Genomic DNA, 19,686 nt, shown 5'->3' with positions numbered 1-19,686 from the left:
ATGGTCTGATGAATGTCAGGAGAGTTTTACTGAGTTACGAAAAGCACTGTGTTCAGCTCCTGTATTGGGTACACCCGATTACAGTAAGCCATTCACGCTTTACGTTCACGAGAGAGAAGGTTGCGCGTTGAGTGTTCTGACACAGAAGTTTGGTGATAAACAACGCCCCTGTGCGTATTTCTCATCAACATTGGATCCGGTAGCTAGAGCGTTACCTAGTTGTTTGAGAGCTACAGCGGCAGCTGCGGCTTCCATTCGACAATCTGCTGGTTTGGTGATGAACAACATGCTAGTGGTCATGGTTCCTCATGCGGTGGATACACTCATGAATCGAAAGAAGACACAACACCTTACTAGTGCGAGACTATCTGGTTACGAGCTGACATTACTAGCGAGTCATATTCAGATCAAAAGATGTAATGTATTGAATCCAGCAACGCTGTTGCCGGCTAATCAAGAGTCGAGTGATTCCGAGCCACATGATTGTTGCTTTAGAACGGAGGAAGAGACAAAAGGACGAATTGACTTGAAGGACACTCCATTATCAGATCCAGATGGCACATTGTATGTGGATGGGTCATGTTTTAAATTGGAGAATGGTGATGTGACTGCTGCTTACGCAGTAACGACTTTGAAGACGATTGTGGAGACTGCAAGAGTGAATCAAAATTCTGCCCAAGCTGCAGAATTAATAGCTTTAACCAGAGCGTGTGTTTTAGCTAAGGGAAAGAGAGTGAATGTTTTTACAGATAGTCAGTACGCATTTGGCGTGGCCCATAGTTTTGGCCGTTTGTGGAGAGAAAGATGTTTCATTACGTCCCATGGGACTAAGATTCAACATGGTCAGCTAGTTAACGACTTGTTGGAATCTCTAACCTTGCCGACTGAAGTTGCGATTGTGAAGTGCAGTGCTCATAAAGCAATCACGGATGATGTTGGTCGTGGAAATGCTTTTGCTGATGAGACCGCTAAACAAACAGCTAGAGACATGATGAGCAGAATGTATGTTGCTACGTCTGCAAGATGGATTGCTGAATCTGGAATGTGTGAGGATACAATGGGAAGTGTGAAAGATATTCAGAAAGAAGCAACTGAGGAAGAGAAACGTGTATGGAGAGAGAGTACGGGCAAATTGGATTCGAATGGGTGTTGGATTGATTTGACAGAACAGCAGCGTTGGATGTTGCCTGATGCGTATGTGCTTGCAGTGGTGACGATGGCGCATGGAGTAGCGCATATAAGTTCTAAAGGAATCTGTAAGATGTTGGCTCCAGTCTGGAAGAATGATGGGATCAGTAAGTGTGCAGAGAGAGTGGTGAAAAATTGTATGGTATGCCTGATGCATAACCCTGGCAAGGGAACTCCAACTCCTGCTGGTCACTTCGCTCCTCCTTCCTGCCCCTTTGAAGTGATTCAGTTAGACTTCATTCACATGGATCGCTGTAATAATTTGAAATATGTCCTGGTGGTAGTCTGTTTACGAAACCGTAAAATGGACAAATAAAGCAGGCAACTGCATATTGTGATATTTTGAAATATTGAACTTTTGCCTTCAGCCAGGAAGTTTGCTATTGTTTTATTGTTTTTGAAATTGCCTTGCCGTCTGGGTAGCCGTAGGGTCGTGGCTGTGTGCCTAGTTGAATCTGCGGGGGTCTGACACAAGGTCGATCTTTCTGTTAGTTCTGGGAACTCCCAGGGCTGATAGAGGCATTTTCATCTACGTACACATCATCAGTGGTCGCGAGCGGATTGTAGAAGATGGAGCTTCCTGCGCTGCAACGAGAAAATGTGATTTATGTTCGCAGAAACAGACTTTACAGAATTCTTCATAGCAAATGCTTTTTGATGCAATGTGCCATTACATTTCTAATTGTTTTGATAACGTTGGTGGGTGGAATCGTTTTCGGTATAAGTTTGATTTATGTGCCAGTAACTACAGTACCTCCCCTTAATCCTGTTACTTCTACTGTTTCCTCTATACACTCTTTTCACTCGTTTCCTGAACATGAGCAAGCCCGACGCTCAGAATTCATTAATAACACTTTTGTACAGCTCTTGCACCAACACCAACTGGTAGTTAACACTACAGACTGCTGGGTGTGTGGCTTAATACCCCACACTATGGATAAAGGTATTCCCTATCTGGTTTTGCCTTTCAGCTACAATGGATCATTTCAGGCCCTTCAAACCATCTTTGCTTATGCCCTTGAAACCTATCCTCCGCGTCCACCACGTTCCACTAAATATAACTCTGCCAACAAAGCCTTAGTCCAGGGAATTATTGACATGATCAAGGACGTCAATAATACTCCATCATACCCTAGAGACGAATTGCGAGTATATTTAAGTTGGAATTCTTCAGAGTATCGCCTTAGTTTGGGAGAAAGCAAGCGTAAAAGCTCAACTCCAATCTGGGTCGTACCTCACCGAGGTCAGGTCTGTTTGCAAGGTAATGGGAGAAATCCGAGAGCTCAGCTAGGGAGGAGTGAGTGCGTTGAGATTTATGTGTTTCCGGCTAACTCTTCCCCTGCTTTCCTTACTGCTAGGGGTACCTACTTTATCTGCCGAGACCGAGCATATACATGGTTACCTGCTGACTTTTCAGGTTCATGTTATATTGCTCGATTGTTGCCACCAACATACACTGCTTCATCTGACTACCACAGAACCAGAGTAGCGAGAGGTGTCTTCAGCAAGGAAGATACCGCTGGTCAGGAAGCTGGAGACTTCTTCAAAGGCTTCCTTCCGTTCTGGGGGCCTATGGCCAATAGTAGAAACATACGTCAGCTAACACGGGTAGTTGAATCTACTATTACCGAAACTGCTGGTGCCCTTAGCAATTTGACAGCTGAGCTTCAGGCGGATAGACTCATGACGTTGCAGAACCGTATGGTTCTAGATGTTATACTTGCAGATCGAGGTGGGGTATGCAAAATGATCCAATCGAGCTGCTGTGTCTTTATTCCTAATAATGCTCCAACAGTCTATGAGGCGATCTCTAAGCTACACAAGATTTCCGACTCTATACACGTAGACAAGGGAAACTGGTCCTTCATGGAGTGGTTTTGGACTCTGATCTCAGCATGGGGATGGAAGGTTCTAATGGTCATTGGTGTCATCTTAGTATTCCTCTTCTCATGCTGCCTGATTATCCAGTGTGGTCCAGCCCTGTGTAGTCTTTGTGCTGCAACCTGTTTTAGGAAACCACCTGCGTTTGGAGAAAAGGCACGAGAAAGGATGATGATACAACAGCATGTCACTGACCTGATGAGTATAGAACTAGATTCTGACATAGACTGAGTAATTGCCTATGTAAGGGCAAAAGGAGGGTCTGAGGTTCCGTGACGATTTGAACCCGTGTTTTCAATGTTGTCGGAAATACATAATATTGGTATCAGCGAACCGCAAAAGATCCATTCAGTATATCCTGGTGTTTTCGCTACGATACGAGCAAGAGTACTCCTGTTATGAACACATTTCTGATCTACCCACGGCATCCATCTTAGATCATGGCAGCCATTTTGTGTTTCTTGCCCTCACATACGCAATAACCTCTGATCACTTCATTTCGATTAAGGACACGTAGCCTTAGCCGGAGATTCACCTCTTTCATGACACGTGCACCTTAAACCAGATCACGCTGTAGCTACATGACTCGACAAAGGCTACCTCCTCTGCCCGAGGCCAGCCCAACTGAACTGGTTCTCGCGTCCATTGTCCCGATCATGATTAGGCGGCCGAAGCCGGTAGCCTTGCCCATTTACAACCCACAAACATCCCTTATCCCGCTTTTCTATTTTCCACACCTGGCTCCGTTCCTTTCTTTCTGAATCTTTATTAGGGGGAGGTAACGAAATTTACGATGAGGCGGTCCGGCTCTTGAATACAATATTGACAAGGGATTGTGATGAACTAGTGGGAACCCCTCTTCGTAAATGTTTTGTATCAGATTTTATCAACGGTTCCTATGTACGCCAAATATTTATTGTTTATGACACAAAGGTTTTGGGAATGTACCAACATGTGAAGAATTCGCCTGAAGGCCAAAATTTAGTATATAAGGAGCAACCCTCTTTGTACAATTCGAACAGGCTCCTAGATACTGCCCATGCGTAGTTTCTGTGACTTCTGTGTCCCTGCAGTAATAAACCTTTGGTCTTTGACGCCACCATCGAGAAGCCCGTGTTTCTGTTCATTTGCGCACCAAGGCAGGTGGAACTCCGGGGTCTTTGGGTGTTGTTCCCTGACACCTCTGGACGGAACCAAAAAGTCCAGAACTCCAGTGCCCCTTTTTGCACCTCAGTTGTTTTTTTCTGCACTGCTCTGGCTTCTTTTCTGTTGCTTATTTCAGCAATTCTCTTACCTCTTTTTGCTATTCTCTTGCTAATTTTTGCACCTCGCTTGTATCTTTCTGCACCTCTGTTGATTCTTTATGTACTTCACTTGCTTCTTTCTGCACCTCTTCGGACACCCCTGTTGCTTCTTTCTGCACTTCTCTTTCCTCTTTCTGCATGTCTGACTTTGAGGTAGTTTTAACCCCCCTGCCCTATTATGTACTAGGCCCTTACAGCGGAGGTCATGCCTATCACAGGCTATCCCAGGGGTACCCCAACCCATAGTGTATCCTAGTGTCTTTAGGTATTTTCACTGTATTCTAAGTGTCCTTCAGGATAGCACTGGCTACAGGCCTTGTTAGTCAGAGTCAGTTACCAATAGTACCAGTCAGCAAAGTTTTGGGGGCACATGATGACTTTTCAACAAGGCCCCTTCCTGCAACATTGTTGGTTCTTTCTACCTATCTCTTGCTTCTTTCTGCACCTTTCTTCGTCTTTCTGGACTACTGTTGCTTTTTTCTGCAGATGTCTATCCTCTTTCAGCACCTCACTTGCCTCTTTCAGCACCTTTGTTGCTTTTTTTTCTACATATCTGTTGCCTCTTTCTGCACCCCTCTTTTTTCTCTTTCTGTATCCCTGTTCCCGCTTTCTGTACTTTTACTGCCCTTTTCTGTACCTCTCTTGTCTCTTTCTGTACCTCTGTTGCCTTTCTGCACTTCTATTGCTTCTTTCTGCACCTCACTTGCCTCGCTCTGCACTTCTCTTGCTTCTTTCTACACCTCTGTTGTTTCTTTCAACAACTCTCTTGCCTCTTTCTGTACTTCTCTTCCTTCTTTATGCACCTTCCTTCCTCTTTCTGTACCTCTCTTGCCTCTTTGTGAACCTCTCCTACCTCTTTCTGCACCCTCATGCCTCTTTTTGCACCTTGTTTGGTTCTTTCTGCACTGCTCTTGCTTCTTTTCCGTTGCTTCTTTCAGAAATTCTCTTACCTCTTTCTGCTATTCTCTTGCTAGTTTTTGCACCTCTCTTGCATCTTTCTGCACATCTGTTGTCTCTTTCTGTACTTCACTTGCTTCTTTCTGCTCCTCTTTGGGCATCTCTGTTGCTTCTTTCTACACTTCTCTTTCCTCTTTATGCACTTCTGACTTTGAGGTAGTTTTAATCCCCCTGCCCTATTATGTACTAGGGCTTTACAGGGGAGGTCATGCCTATCACAGGGGTACCCCAACCCATAGTGTATCCTAGTGTCTGTAGGTGTTTTCACTGTATTCTAAGTGTCTTTCAGGATAGCACTGGCTCCAGGCCTGGTTAGTCAGAGTCAGTTACCACTAGCACCAGTCAGCAAAGTTTGGGGCACAGGATGACTTTGCAACAAGGCCTCTTGCTGCAACATTGTTGGTTCTTTCTGCCTATCTCTTGCTTTTTTTTGCACCTTTCTTCGTGCATATTTCTGGACTTCTGTTGCCACAATCTGCATTTCTCTAGCTTCTTTCTGTGCTTTTCCTCACATGTCCCACCTCTGTAGGAATAATTAGAAATTAGCATTTAAAAAACCTTAGAAATTCAATCGAAAAAGATAGGTTTCAGGGGTGTTATAGTTTGGAATTCTGATTTTAAAAAACTTAGAAATTCACTGAAAAAAACATAGGTTTCAGGGACGATATAGTTAGAAATTATCATTATCAAAAACCTTTAAAAATCACTGAAAAAACCATAGGTTTATGGGACATTATAGTTAAAAATTAGCATTTGAAAAAACTAAGAAATTCACGGAAAAACCACAGGTTTCAGGGACATTTGGTTAGTTAGTTGGACATTTCACTCGCACAAGACCAGGGAAATTCGTCCATTATAGTGAATGGAGCTAACTATATCTCGTGCCCCCGCAATGCACTGCTGATGACGTCACATATTACATCATTCATGACATGGTCAGTGACATCACTGATGACATCTCAAATGACATCACTGATGCCATCACTGATGACATCATCCAGTGACTGTGTGTTTTTCTGTAAAGTTTAAATATGTTTTATATATATAAATGCCAAGTTGTATTGAAGAATGAGTGGATGTATGAGTGTCTGAATAGATGATTTAGTTGGTGTATGACTAACTGTATAAGTGAATGATTAAACGTGTCTCACTAAATGCATGGGTTAGTGACTAAACTGTGTGAATGTCTGTATCAGTCTGTTATTTGGTGCGTAAGTGGCTGCATGGGTTGGTGAGTAGCTACATGAATGTCTATAGAGGTTATTGATTGGCTGTATGGGTACTTGAGTGTCTGTATGGGTGGCTGGGGAGTTTGTGACTCTGTGCATAGATGTGTGAGTGGGTGATTCACTGGGTGTATGGGTTCAAGACTGCATGTGTGAAGGGCTGTATGGGTGGGTGAGTGTGTATATCGGTGTGTTGGTGAGTGAATATATGTCTCAGTGGTACATGTGAGAGTAACTACATATGTGAAGGGCAGTAAATGTGAGTATTGGAGTATATAAATTACTATATGTGAGAGTGAGTGATTGTGAAAGTGGCTGTATGGAGGAGGGTCTGCTGATATCAATGAATGTAAAAGAGAGTAAGTATGTGTTAGTATCTGTATGAATAAGTGAGGTGGTGTGTATGTAACTATATAGATAAATAAATGGGAGTTTGATTGATTCTTTTTTTGTAACTGACTAGGCGTGTGAGTAACTCTATGGATGAGTGGTGGTATGTAAGTGTCTTCATAGGTGAATGAGTGCATCATGAATGATGTAAGATGTGACGTCATCAGCAGTGCATTGCAAGGACATGACATATAGTTAGCTCAACTCACTATAACAGCCAAATTTCTCTGGTTTTGTATGAGTGAAATGTCCAAATAACTATAACGTCCCTGAAACCTGTGTTTTTTTCAGTGAATTTCTAAGGTTTTATAAATGCTAATTTCTAACTATAACATCCCAGAAACGTATGTTTTTTTCAAGATAGATGGATGGATGGGTGGATGGATGGATGGATGGATGGATGGATAGATAGATAGATAGACAGATAGATTGCAAATGCATTAGTTAAAAAACTGTTTTTTAAAACACTCACCCATACTTACATATACTTTCCTATATAGGTACCAATGTGAGTGGAAAAGGCATGCATGGTAAAGCTGTACGTGGTAATGGAATTTGTTTTAAAGACATATGCATGATATAGGCAGGCTTCGTAAAGGCATATGCATAGTAAAGACTGTGTGGTAATTGCACTGCATGGTAAAGACGGCGTTGTAAAGATTGTTCCCGCATTTTGTATGTAATGCAAGTGCCCACACATGTGAACAAATTCCTTGTGTGATATTTGGTTATTTATTTTTGTAGGTGATTTCATTGCTGCGCTTTATTTTTTACTGTGTAACTATTTAACTTGTTCCGTGCATTGGACGGTCCCCAGCTGTCTGACGTCACAGTGGGCATGTGCAGAGGACGGCCGGGGGCCGTACAAAACACGCCCACTCATTAATTCCCCAGCACCGCAGAAGAGTTTGCGCCGTGGTCAAGGGGTTAAATATCAATGATGATATTAAGAGGTTGCTTTTTTAAAACAAAAATAACCTGGGGCTTGATGAACGTATGATTTGAAAGTCACAAATCGGTCGCAAATGGGTTATTAAATGCCAAACAGGCTGTATTTTATGTATGAAACCCATTTGCTAACTTAAAAGTGCGAATTTAGGGAATTGCTAATAGCAACTCGCTAACTGGATGTATAACTTAGTCGCAAATAGCGAATAGTCACTATTTCGAACATTTGCACATGAAATTTGCAACCAAATAAAAAGAGGTGGTAAGTGGATGAAAACATTGAAAGCAGGTGCAGAATGCATTGCGGTTTTCCATAATGACTGCCCTGTACATGTATCTGATAGCATGTAGATACACATAGTGGAGGTGTGGCAGAGGAGGAGGCAAAGACAAAAAAGCATTTCTCGCGCCAAGCTGAGTAGCACAGTAATCCTGGACATCATTGAGCTGTGAAGGCCACATTTAGAAAGCAGTACTCTGCATAGCAATTACATACCCACCCATGTGCAGGTGCTTTTTACACTTATTAGCCAGTGGAAGTTACCAGGATACGATAGGTGTTGCAGGAGGTGTGTCTCAAAGTAAGCTTTTACTTTTTTCTAGGAGATTCCTAAATGCCATGCTCATGTAAATCCACTGCTGTACATACCAGCTCAGGAAGGCACAAGAAATACAATGTGCTAAAATTAATTATTACAGTTTGGCCAATTCCCCCATGTCATAGGGTGTATAGATAGGACACATATAGCCATATTTCCACTATCCCATATTGAAAATCTGTTTTGGAATTGGAATAACACACATTCCATGAACATTCACGTTGGATGCAATGGCCAAAACATAATCACTGATGTAGTGCCAAAATGTATTGGAAGCACTCATGATTCCTACATGTTTAGGCACAGTGGCATTTACAGACAGAAGCTGGGTAGTCTGATGATGGATATATTTTAGGTATTGAACATACATGTTCAAATGATTATGTAGTAGCACAATACACACAATAAGTATGTTTTTCAGGTGACAGTGAATATGCCCTACACCCATGGATCCTCACACCCTACCTCTCTGCCCCCAACGGGAATTAGAGAAGTTACAAGACAGCACATCATTGCACCAAAACTGTGACAGAGTGCACATTTGACCTGCCAAAATCCAGGTTTTTCTTCTTGCACAAAGGTTGGAGGTGCCCTGCATAATGCACCAGAGATTGCCTGTAAGATGGTAGAAACCTCTGCCATAGTACACAGTATTAAAATCACACTAAGGATCCAAGGGAGAGATCCCAAATCAAAATGTATTGCTCAATTGCAATATTTATAATTCACAAAAGATAGGTTCTCTAAAGAAATGGCAGTTTATCTTTTGACAATGAGAAGTTTTTCTTTATAAGGATGAAAACCCTCACTCACCCAAGGGTGACATGCTTCATCATCGGGCTCCCTCCTCATACCGGGACTGCAAAGTCCCGGATGGGGGCTACAACTCACCACCAAACTGAATAGGTGGATAGGAGCTGAGGTGTTTCAAAAGGGGAATGCCAGTGAGAGTTGTGAGTGAGGGGCAGAATGCAAAACAAAATGAAAGAAAGGTTAAAACTATCTCAGGGGACCCAATATCTTTATTCAATGGTACCCTTGGAGAGAATTTAAAGCTGAGAGGACTGGGGGTACTAAGCAAATAAACGTCCTTGTTGGTCAACATGTTTCTGCCTCTAATAGACTCCAGCCGGATGTCTTAGGCATTCTTCAGGACTGATCAACAACTCAACTTACTCAGCATTAAATCTAAAAATTAATTTATGAATCAGATGAATATACTGCCCCTGATTGTATGAAGTCATGAGACTGATGGATGATTAATACACCATATCCATCTGATAGAACAAAGGTAAATCGCTGTATATAACTGTGATGCACATGCATCTAATCTTGTCACCCCATCAAAAAAATAGTGACATCAAAGATCATTTAAAATTGAAAAAAATAATCAATTAAGTAAATGTTGGTTACCTGACGGAGAAGCTCAACGTCGCCTCTCTTGCGCCATATGGTAACCCACCGACAACTCGGCTATTGCTACTAGAAACACAGCAATGAAAAACAAAAAGAAAATGTCAGTGAAGTGTATGCATCATTGCATACAGTCTCTGCCACCAAAAGTGGTAGAGAGTAGGTTAACATGAAATTACTGGACATCATCATTACAGGTCGAAGATAAACAGCGGGGACCACACAAATCTTGATTAGAATCCATAATATCCCAAGTCTCAACAAATGGGTGTCAATTCTCTCGGATTGTTCTATCACTGAAAAATTATCAGTAACACATTAGTCATCGACCCCTGCAAAGGGACATTACCCTTGCAGTACTTGTTCTGTCTGTGCTTTCACATCCAGACTACAATCCATAGACCTGGGACTCACCACACCATGGGTACTATACTCCCTGACAAATTGCAACACTGAGGGTGTGATTTAACTCCTATGTTGCCCATGTAGTTTACTATATGTAGGGATGATTATACGCAAGGTGAAACTGAGGCTAGGTGAGCTTTCAAGTTCTCTCAGATGCAAAAAGGACAATACAAAACTCACCAGATACTTCCTCAGTTTGTGTCGGGCCGAAGTATGTCATGGAGATTAATATTATTATTATGCTGTTTTATAACAAGCTCAATTACTGCCGGAGTATCCTGGCGCGAAGACGAAGAAACAGATTACACAGCCAACACTACAAAGAAAAAAAAAAGCTAAAAGATGGGCACAGTTGAATCGGTACTGTTCCAGAGAGCGCAGAGGTGGATCTATAGGCTTCATTGTGACACCCAGAGATTGAATGATGAGATTCCATGGACTAGCTTGGGCAGATGAGTGCTTTGTTAGGCAGTCATTTTCACCTTGGGTTGCCCATCATGCCAACATTCATTTCTGAGTCACTATTTGAAATCCCGCCTCTTCCAAATATGACTGCTCTTCCACTCAATGAGGTTATATAGAGCAGCCTTGGTTGTTCTACACTATATGTGCCACCTTTTTGACAACGACCAGAGTGCTTTCCTTTAGCTCTTTTTAAGCTCCTGCTGGTTTATGCACTTTTTAGGTCTCGCCTTGCTTTGCAACGTGCATGCTCTGTCGCTCTGCGAGGCTTCTTGTAATCAAGCCAATTTCCGAAGTGGAGTCTATGTTCCGTCCCTTCTTTCGATTGGCTTGCATCATCGTGCATGCTAAACCCCGGCTTTACATTGGGAGTGAGGCTTTTTAGTTGCAGCAGTACACAGAGTCTTTTAAATAGTGGGTAAGCACTTTTTTTTACCATTCGTGTAATGTCTGTTTACCATTGTGGTTGCTTCAATACTTATAATGGATGACATTTTTTGGGGGGGAATTTGTTTTGGTAACTTAATACTGTTTTTTTTGGGGCTATGTGTTTTTCCGACGGCATGTACAAATAGTGCATGCATCACCCGAGGTAGGACTGATCCTACCCTGCGAGGCCACTCTGTGCCACACAGCCAGCACTGAGGTGAAGCGAGTCCCCCGTGCATCCCCAACAGTGGACACGCACCCCCGCCAAGCAAGCTGGTTGGCCGCACCCGCGCTGCATCGAGAAGTGAAGACCTGACGCCACCAAATTGGTCCCAGAGAAAAAGAAAGAAGGAAAGGTCTAGCTGCAGTGCCCTGCGGTTGTCTGCAGCACCGCATGCTTCCCCCACTACCTGTATGCACAGGCCCTCCTCAACTCATTCTGCCTGTTCCTGTTCGGTGGGCACACTCAGGGGTCCAGGATACCCACCCCTAGAAAACAAGGTGACAATTAAGAGCTGCTCCTGCGATTTATGGGATTCCGCTGTAGTCTATAAGCACATGTACTGGCTAAGGAAGGCCATGTCACAGCGAGCTGCAGAAATTCCCCCTCGGTCACTAACTCAGTCAGGTTAAGGCAGACGAGACATGCTTGGATTGGTGGCGTCAACAGGAGACTTGCAGAGTAGCTCCAAGCAATATTTATCCCTCGAGCTGGCGCACATGCACACACACGCAGTACATGATGTGACGCACACACCGCGTTATCCCGTCTGAAGTTTGGACTCAACAATCATGAGGTTAGATTATACACAAGTAATTAATCTTAAAAATTGGCGGGCAGCGAAGTGTGGGACTTTCGGGACAGGTGCATTACACAGTACGAGCAATCAGAGAGCAGGCATAACCTGACAAGGAGGCAACACTGAATCTGAGACAAAATTGAAGAAGAATTTGTAGGAAAGTCATTCTGCTGAACTCAACAAGCTGATCTGTGGGGTGATGCAACCATTTTTACTAAATTGCGTTAGACTTGGCAGGACTACTTGCTCTTTGAAGAATTGAGGACATGTACACAATACACCAAATTATTAAAAGCTTCTTGCAAGATGAAGTATGTAATAGGCTCAAGGCTCCAGTATTTACAGCTAAAGGGGTAGAACTTAAGGATGTATGTGATCACTGAAAAGCTAAATTTCACAGCCTGGATGTTTGTGCGTTAGTTAGTTCCCGGAGTCATGCTACTATTGTGCAAGCTACGCACAGAGAGTGTCCAAACTTCACAGCCCACTTAAAAAGGCTGCTTCACCTTGGTTCTTCTGGTCAAAGCTGATAAGCCTATCTCACCATGGACACCAGACAGGACCCAGTATCAGTAAAGCAATTTAGAGCTAACTCATACTGCAGACTCATACTGTTCCCGGACTCGAGTTCCTGTGGAGGATGACAAAATGTCAGACACTTCGGACACTTGCACTTGTGGTCAGCAGCACTTTGCAAGCTAGCAAAACGAAAGTCCAAAAGTGCAATCTGCTCCTGGCTTAACAGTGCATCTCTGTGTCTTTCCTCTTTTTCTTTTATCTCCCCCTCTTTCAGTCTTCATCCTCTGCCCTGTCCCTCCCTCTCTCTTTCTAGCACCCCCCCTTGTGCCCTTTCACCTTCATTGGTCCATACAAATATTAACCCCTTGCATGCGGCCGTGATTCTGTGCCTGTGCGGCAAAATCGCGAGTGGTCGGGTTTATGACGGCCCCCAGCCGTCATCAGCACACGAGCTCCGTAGTGCATGACGGATTGGGGCCGTCATCAGCATGCAAGGGGTTAAAAAGTACCAGCATTTTGAATGGCTGCTGGGGTGACGTCATGCCCCGTTGTATTGAAGGAATGTGATTTAGGCAATGACTCTTACCCTTTCATAATTTATCCCTTATTTAGAATTTGCCTCTAGACCCACCTTGAGCCGGGTTAAATTTTAGACGAACAGTGACTGTACGGAGACGGGAGTGAGTTTGTGCCAGCGTCAGACCCGTGGAATGAAATCATAAGGAAGCAAGTCCGAGGCTTCAACAGTTGCAATTAAACACTTCTTTCCTTATCAAAGCAAAGTACCTCTCGCCCAACCAGATTTTCTCTATGTATTATTCCCAATCTGTAGTGTTTCAGAATGGGTTTGAGGATGTGAACATTTTCCAATGTCTCCATACAAGAACTGAGCATTTTCATGATACAAAGCTAGATGTGGACGAGCCAACAAATTAACTGAGAGATCCGAGCCAGAAGTTAACAAAAACTCTGGCTTGGCTCTAAGAGCACGTGCACGAGCACAGCAATGGAAAAGTTTGGGATGTAAATGTGTGCAAACATCAAGTAAACATATTATAAAAAACTCTTCTATCTTTAAAACAGGGAATAGTTTCACCTTAATCCGAATAGGCTGTAGGAGAGTGCCAAATAATACGGCAGGATTGAGAAAATTATGTAGCAAAAAAAGCCAAATTATGCAACATAATGCAGCACATTTTATAATAGTATTAACTAAATTGTTTCGTCATTTTTAGGTCCAGCCTAGACAGCGCATGTGCTGCTCTGCAAAGCATGCTTTATTGAGGTATGCAAAGAAGCTCTGCCCATTTTCTGCCCATCTTTTCAATTGGCTCTTGTTACTGTCCTTTCAAAATTGTTGCTTTTCATTCGTGAATAGGCGTAGTAGTCCATCCTTGGTACCGCCTTATCTGCATTTGTAATCTCCCAAAAGGACTTCCCCCATTCCACCCACGACATCACAGCAGACCGCCTGCTTTTATACTGTTATTAGTAATGTATTTATTTAATTTACAGAGTGATCCGCTTTCACTAAGCGGCAGCGCCTTTTTATTTATTTAATTTACGCTGCGGTCTGATTTTACTTTAGCTGCCGCAATCATTTATTTATTTAATTTACAGCGCGGTCCGCTTTCACTTTATTGGGCACCCTACAGAACCTTTCTTTATCTATTTCTTTCTCTTTTTGGGTGAAAGCACCCCATACTACGCTTCCACTTTAATGTTTGCTGCTCACCTTTATTTAGACACTGCTCACTTTAACCTGAATACGGCAAGCAGTGTCTAAAGAAAGGGGCACGGCCACCATTAAAGTGGTCTTGCATTTGTGAGCGGTTGAGCTATTGGCATTAGAAATGACATTGCCTTTTATATATATATAGTTGCTTTTCAAAACACATAAATAAAAGGCATTGTCATTTATAATACCAATATCTTGAACTCTCGCAAATGCGAGACCTATTGCATTGGAAATGCTTGTTTGAATGGGGGTTCTGTGCTCAGAATCATGCTGATACCCCTTGTTCCATGACCACTTACCCACTATGTCGGCCGCACTCTTACAGGCATACCCTCCGTTTATCACAGACTCAGTCTATTTATATGATGACCTTAATGCCCCTATTCATTTTACACATTTGACCACAGTTCTTTTGACAGAGAGTCTTACGAAGACACACCGATGCTAGCATCGGGTGCGACATTCTTTTCTGCGAGTAATATAATGGGTTCAAATTTTTTATAGCTGACCCAATGACTCTGCGTGGTGTTCGTTCTATGAAACAACCTTCTGTTTGCATTTGCAGGATCTGAATTCAGGTCGGTTCAAGATAATCTCCACACTCCGACACTAAAACTTACCATTTAGAGTGGCAGCTGGTGCTCGTGTGGGATACTACATTTCCCACTGTGCCTAGAATCACCAAACACATGACGCTTCACGCTACTGCTGCATTTCTGTCATCAGTTTATATCCGAGCCGATACGCGGGTCCAGTCTCTCTCCAGGACCCCTGTATACACAGTACACTCGGACTACAAAACTGGTAAGTGTGAGTATGTCTCGCATGTTACTCCCCTCCTACTCTAGGTCACCACTGTTGTTTTACTGTTATTTCACTGTTTTCCCTGAGATGAGGAAGGTCTTCAGATACCAGGTGAGTATTGCGATGAACAAAGTGCTCGATTGAAGTTACAGAGTGGGCAGGGTATGCCCAGGCTCATGCATGACTTGCCTATTATTTTAAATTCTCTTGAGGACGTTTTCAAACAACAAGCCTATTTTCTTCTCCCGCCGGAAAAATATCGTTGGGACAAGCTCACTCCAGAGCTTTTAATAGATGCTAGGTCTTGAACTTATGTCTTAAGAGGGGTTTCCCTGTGACATAGCCCATAAACAGATATTTGGGGTAGTTGTTTTTCACGCTCTCATCTTGACACTGTAGCCCTGCCTGCTTGACGAGTTGAACTGTCCAGTGGCAAATAGGCAACCTTCCTTCATATAGGTATTTACAAGGACTAATGTGGAACTGATCATTTTTCAGTGATAGAAGAATCCTATATAATTGGACACCCATTCATTGGGATTTGGAATATTATGGATTGTAATCTAGATTTGCGTGGTCCCCGCTGTATATCTTTGACCTGTAATGATGATGTCCAGTGATTTTATGTTCACCTACTCTTAGATCTGGGGTCTCTAGTTGGCAATGGTATTGACCTTTGTCCATATAGGGATCCTTACTTCTAAGTCACCCCCTTGGTAGCTTGGCACGAGCAGACAGGCTTATCTCAGAGGCAGTGTGTTAAGCATTTGAGAATTTACACAGTAATACATTGAAAACATTACAGATGGGCACAACACAGGTTTTATAAAAATAAGTATTCTTTATATAGTCTTAAACACAATACCACAAACGACAAAAATCCACAATACTACCCTTAAGATTACTTAAAAGATGATTAAAGTTGCTTAGTTCAAGTTGCTGGTAAATAACACAAAGTTCTCAACAAAGTACCTGGATGCGTAACGATGATGCGTCATGCCTCAATGCTTGTGCAGAGTAGGGGATGCGTCGTTATCCTTAACGGTGCGGAGGTGATGCGTAGATTCTCTGCCTGAGGGCCCGTTGCAGTGCGCAAGATGGCGCCTTGATGCTTTGCGATGATCCTGTTGCGATGCAAGAAGATGGCGCCCTTGATGCGGCAATGTGATGACGATGATACTTTAGAGCCGCGACAGGCCATGCAACATGCTTCTCCGGTGATGCAATGGTGACTCTCATGATGACGTCACGCTTCTCCAGTTATGCGACAGCAGGCAGCTTCGATGAACACACCCTTTCAGGGAGATGTAGCGAAGGCTAGCTTCTCCGGCAATGCGACGATTTCAGCTGTGGCGGCGACACGCTTCTTCTCGATGCGTTGCGCTTCCAGCTCCCAGCGGCACGCAAGTGTCTGGAGACAGAATTCTCAGCAAGGAAATTCAGCGGGGAGCTGGTGATGAAGTCTTTTGTCCCAGAGACTTCAGCAGGAGGCAAGCACAGTTCAAGCCCTTGGAGAATATTTTGTAGATGAAAGTCCTTACAAAGTTCCTTCTCCTTTCCCTTGGCAATGAAGCAACCACTGCAGGCCAACCCAGCTAACAGCACACTGGCAGAGGGGCAGTACAACTTCTGCAGCTTCCTTGGTTCTTCTCCTTGGCAGAAAGGTTTCTTGTCCAGAAGTGATCTCATTTCTCAGGATCAGGGTCCCAATAATTATACCCCCAAATCATTTTATCTCTGAAAGCAGAGAGGCCTCTAGCTAGTCCAAACCAGTTCCTGAGCACTTTGTTTACATGACTCTCTACTTCCTATCACTGTGCAGGGCAGAGGCATCAGCCGCCCCACAGGAGGTGAAGCCAGCACAGGCGATGGAAGATTCAGCTCTGGAGCACTCTGTTGACATGATTCCTCCTCTCCTTTCACAGTGCAGGGAAGAGACATCAGACAAGCCATAGGAGGTGGCGCCAGCATTGTAGAGGGAAGACCCAGCCCTATTCAGGTCCCCGGTGCAACTCCTCCCTCCCATCTAGATGCAGATCTCTCTATGCCCCAGCCTCTCTCCTGTAATCCCCCAGCCCTGTCACTCACTAACCCAGACAAGGAATATACAACCCAGCAGAGACAGGCCTGGATAGTTAGGCAAGAAAATACCTACTTTATAAAAGTGGTATTTTCAAACACAGAATATTAAAACCAACTTTACTAAAAGATTTGTTTTATTATTCTGACATCAGGCATACTAAATTCAAATTTCCACCATGTTCCCTAAGTCAGTTAGATTTATAAGAATGTAATAATCTAACTGCCCATTCTAGCCTATGGAGAACATTTAGCCTTCAATAGTGAAAAACAAAAATGGCTGTAATTCACTATTAGAGCATGCTACACACATCAGAGCATGTCCTATCTTATACTTACAATGCACCCTTCCCTTGGGCCTACCACAGGGGTGTCTAACATGAAACAAAGGGAAGGTTTAGGGACTGGCAACTGGGTGCACTTGGTAAAGTCGGCATGGCAGTGCTAGACAGCACACAGGCCTTGCAATGGCAAGCCTGAGACACACTTTACAAGCTGCTTCTGTGGGTGGCACAACCAGTGCTGCAAGCCCACCAGCAGCATTTGATTTACGAGCCCTGGGCACACATGGTGCCCTGTATTAGGGCTGACAGATAAATCAAATATCCCAATCATTGAATAACCAATTAGTACATTAATTTAATATAGGGAGCACTTGCACTGTGGCACTGATTAGCAGTGGAGCAGTGCCCAAAGCTTAAAACCAGCAAAAACATATAAAAACAGAGGAGGCAATGAGTCAAAATGGAAGGGAGACTCACGCCAATTATGCTAGGACTAACACCTACTCTCTACCAGATTTGGTGGCAGAGTGTTTTGAATGATGAGCACACTTCACTGAAGTTTTGTTTTTGTTTTACATTGCTGTGTTTCTAGTAGCAATAGCCGAGTTTGCCCATGGGTTACCATATGGCTAAAGAGAGGTAACGTTTATCTCATCCATCAGGTAACCCACATTTACTAATTTGATTATTTTTTTTATTTAAATGATCTTTGATACCATTATTTTTATGAGGGGTTGACACAATTTGATCCACGTGCACCACATTTATATTCAGTGATTTTCCTTTGTTCTTTCAGATGGAGATGGTGTATTAATTACCCATCAGTCTCGTGACTTCATAAATCATGGCCAGTATATCCATCTGATTCATAAATTAATTTTTTGATTTAATGTAGAATGGTTTGAAGAATGCCTATGAACTCTGGCTGGAGTCTATTAGAGGCAGAAACATGTTGACCGCCGATGGAAGTTTATTTGCTTAGTACCCCCAGTCCTCGCATCCTTTAATTCTATCCAAGGGTACCCTTGAATAAATGCATTGGGTCCCCGAGATAGTTTCAACCTTTCAATTGTTTTGCTTCTCTCTCTGCCCCTCACTCACAACTCTCACTGGCATCCTCCTTTTTAAAACACCTCAGCTCCTCTCCACCTACTCAGTTTGGTGGTCAGTTGTAGACCACATTAAGGACTCTGCAGCCCTGGTGTGAGGAGGGAGCCCCATGATGAAGCATGGCACCCTCGGGTGAGTGAGTGTTCTTGTCCTCATAAAGTAATACTTTTCCTTGTCAAACGATAACCCCCATTACTTTAGAGAACATATCTTTTGAGAGTTGTATACTACACAACATTGCCTGCAGCAGAGATTGCCATGTCTGAATCTGATTCTGAGGATGAACAACCCAGACCCTGAGTTCAGCTGCCAACAGAGGAGAGCAGAGTAACGGAGGGGGAGGAGGCGCATGGACCACCTTGCAACACATAACTTTGCAAAGTCTGTCATGATCATATCAACATGATGAATGAAAATGCCTAAACAATAGTTTGCATGATGCACGTGAACAAGCCTTTATTGTCAGGTGTCAGAAAACTGTTCCAAATAATCAGTTTTGCACATCAGTGCATGCAATGTACCTCAATATGTTGATTGGTTACATCACCAACCTGACATTAAACAAATAATGACCCTCGGGGATCCATAACCCTAAGTTTTCCTTTTGTGTGCTTCTAGTATGGGAAGCACATTCATATGGAGGTGCAGGAGTACGGCTACTAGGGCGTCAGTGGCAGAGAGGCAGCTGACACTGGACACTCAGGCGTGCGTTTAGCACCCCCACTTGGTAGTTGAGCTCTATATGGCCTCCACTGCAGCGGTAATCTGGCCATGGTCCCTTGCCACATTGCCACTAAAGTGCCCCTTTTCAGCTTGTAGTGTCACAGTGTGCTTGAATAAGGCTGACGCTTGCTTTGGGAAATCTCTCTGGGAGGTGTTCTAGTCCCCATAAATTGAGCTATCAACGCAAATCCTCAAAAGCACTTGCCAGCTTAACACCGGAAAGCCGTGGATAAGAAAAAACTCCGCTATATGGCAATTATAAGAGTTCTGCCAAAATTCAGCATTCCAAGTTGAACGAGGAGTGGACAAAACATTGCGAACTCTGCCGGCGAAGGGGAATATTTGCCCAGCACCATTGAAATCCCCATTCTGATGCAAACAGATGTTTGCGTCTGAATCTGATTCTTTGCTTCGAACAAAATATGCC

This window comes from Lissotriton vulgaris, chromosome 4_1, assembly GCF_964263255.1.
Source record: "Lissotriton vulgaris chromosome 4_1, aLisVul1.2, whole genome shotgun sequence".
Taxonomy (NCBI): Eukaryota; Metazoa; Chordata; class Amphibia; order Caudata; family Salamandridae; genus Lissotriton; species Lissotriton vulgaris.
Note: the sequence above shows the minus strand (reverse complement) of the source record.